General features: G+C 53.4%; 1 non-coding gene across 1 annotated transcript in view; it reads right to left on the bottom strand.

Moving 5' to 3' along the window:
- LOC144418541 (small subunit ribosomal RNA) overlaps positions 1-1,597 on the bottom strand; it is a 1,810-nt gene extending 213 nt beyond the window's left edge. Inside the window, exon 1 of the ribosomal RNA XR_013473531.1 lies at positions 1-1,597. This exon is cut by the window's left edge and continues 213 nt beyond it. This is a non-coding gene — a ribosomal RNA (small subunit ribosomal RNA).
- Between the last annotated feature and the right edge of the window lie 903 nt (positions 1,598-2,500).

Here is a 2,500-nt window from a genome sequence, read left to right on the forward strand (position 1 = left end):
GCGCTTACTGGGAATTCCTCGTTCAAGGGAAACAATTGCAAGTCCCTATCCCAATCACGAATGAGGTTCAACGGGTTACCCGGACCTTTCGGCCTAGGTTAGACACTCGCTGCTTCACTCAGTGTAGCGCGCGTGCGGCCCCGGACATCTAAGGGCATCACAGACCTGTTATTGCTCAATCTCGTGTGGCTAAACGCCACTAGTCCCTCTAAGAAGTTAGACGCCGACCGAGAAGGTCGCGTAACTATTTAGCATGCCAGAGTCTCGTTCGTTATCGGAATTAACCAGACAAATCGCTCCACCAACTAAGAACGGCCATGCACCACCACCCACAGAATCAAGAAAGAGCTCTCAATCTGTCAATCCTACCTGTGTCCGGGCCGGGTGAGTTTCCCCGTGTTGAGTCAAATTAAGCCGCAGGCTCCACTCCTGGTGGTGCCCTTCCGTCAATTCCTTTAAGTTTCAGCTTTGCAACCATACTTCCCCCGGAACCCAAAGACTTTGGTTTCCCGGAAGCTGCCGGAAAGGTCGTCATGGTAACGCCTCCCGATCGCTAGTTGGCATCGTTTATAGTCAGAACTAGGACGGTATCTGATCGTCTTCGAACCTCTGACTTTCGCTCTTGATTAAAGAAAACATTCTTGGCGAATGCTTTCGCAGTAGTTCGTCTTCCGCCGATCCAAGAATTTCACCTCTAACGGCAGAGTACGGACGCCCCCGTCTGTCCCTCTTAATCATTACCTCGTGCTCCGAAAACCAACAAAATAGAACCGAGGTCCTATTCCATTATTCCATGCAACACTATGCAGGCGAACAGCCTGCTTTGAACACTCTAATTTTTTCAAAGTAATCTTATCGGCCACCGCCGACACTCAGTCAAGAGCACCGACGGAGAACCGAAGGTGAGGCGAACGCAACCAGTGACACGCCTTGCGACGGACCGGCGGCGCTCGCCCAAAATCCAACTACGAGCTTTTCAACCGCAACAACTTTAGCATACACTGTTGGAGCTGGAATTACCGCGGCTGCTGGCACCAGACTTGCCCTCCAATGGATACTCGTTAAGAGTTTTAGGATGTACTCATTCCAATTACAGGGCCTCGTTAGAGTCCTGTATTGTTATTTTTCGTCACTACCTCCCCGTGTCGGGAATGGGTAATTTGCGCGCCTGCTGCCTTCCTTGGATGTGGTAGCCGTTTCTCAGGCTCCCTCTCCGGAATCGAACCCTGATTCCCCGTTACCCGTTATCACAAAGGTAGGCACGTAGCGTACCTTCGACAGTTGATAGGGCAGACACTTGAATGATACGTCGTCGGTGCAGAGACCGTACGATCCGCGTGGTTATCCAGAGTCATCAAACGTCACAGGACGAACCCGGTCGGTTTTGATCTGATAAAAGCGCGCCTCCCGAAGTCGGCGCTTAATGCATGTATTAGCTCTAGAATTACCACAGTTATCCACTTCGCTTACGAGACCAAATAAACCAAGACTGATTTAATGAGCCATTCGCAGTTTCGCTTTACGAGAACTCGTACTTGCACCTGCATGGCTTAATCTTTGAGACAAGCATATCACTACTGGCAGGATCAACCAGATAGCTGCGACAGCTGCGCTCGGCCCTTGCTGGGCCGCCCGGCGCGTGCTCGTCGCATTCGTTTAAGACCGAGGCGATCGCCTGCGGCCGTACTCAGCTTCGACAGTCGCTGGCCGCGACGTCCACGCTCTCGCCGGCAGTGCCAGGCGGAGCGATTTGCGTTTTTTCTTTGCTCGCCCTCTCTCGGGCTCGATCCATTCAGTTTCGCACAAACAAGAGCTCTGCCGGCCGCCTGCAGCGGTGCCTAAAACCCGGGCATAACAATGCGACCGTTCTGCTAGGCCGACAAGCGCTCAAGCCAGACGCTCGATCGAACGCCCCCTACATATTAGTCGAGACAACGGCTCGCTCATTAGCATCGCGTTTGTACTTTAACTTTTTTCGGCTCGGCTTCTTTCGACGCCGATGCCGGCGACGCAGCACTCTCTCGCCCGCCAGCCACCGAGAAAAGGGTGCGCTCCGACCGGCCCCGCACCGCTCTTTCTTGGCTCATTCGAAATTACTGTCTTTCGCTCTGACATGCCTTACCTAGGGTTAGGTTAGTATGCTTGCACGTTTGTACTTTAACTTTTTTTGGCTCGGCTTCTTTCGACGCCGATGCCGGCGACGCAGCACTCTCTCGCCCGCCAGCCACCGAGAAAAGGGTGCGCTCCGACCGGCCCCGCACCGCTCTTTCATGGCTCATTCGAAATTACTGTCTTTCGCTCTGACATGCCTTACCTAGGGTTAGGTTAGTATGCTTGCACGTTTGTACTTTAACTTTTTTTGGCTCGGCTTCTTTCGACGCCGATGCCGGCGACGCAGCACTTTCTCGCCCGCCAGCCACCGAGAAAAGGGTGCGCTCCGACCGGCCCCGCACCGCTCTTTCTTGGCTCATTCGAAATTACTGTCTTTCGCTCTGACATG

The sequence above is a fragment of the Styela clava genome, unplaced genomic scaffold (assembly GCF_964204865.1).
Source record: "Styela clava unplaced genomic scaffold, kaStyClav1.hap1.2 HAP1_SCAFFOLD_18, whole genome shotgun sequence".
Taxonomy (NCBI): domain Eukaryota; kingdom Metazoa; phylum Chordata; class Ascidiacea; order Stolidobranchia; family Styelidae; genus Styela; species Styela clava.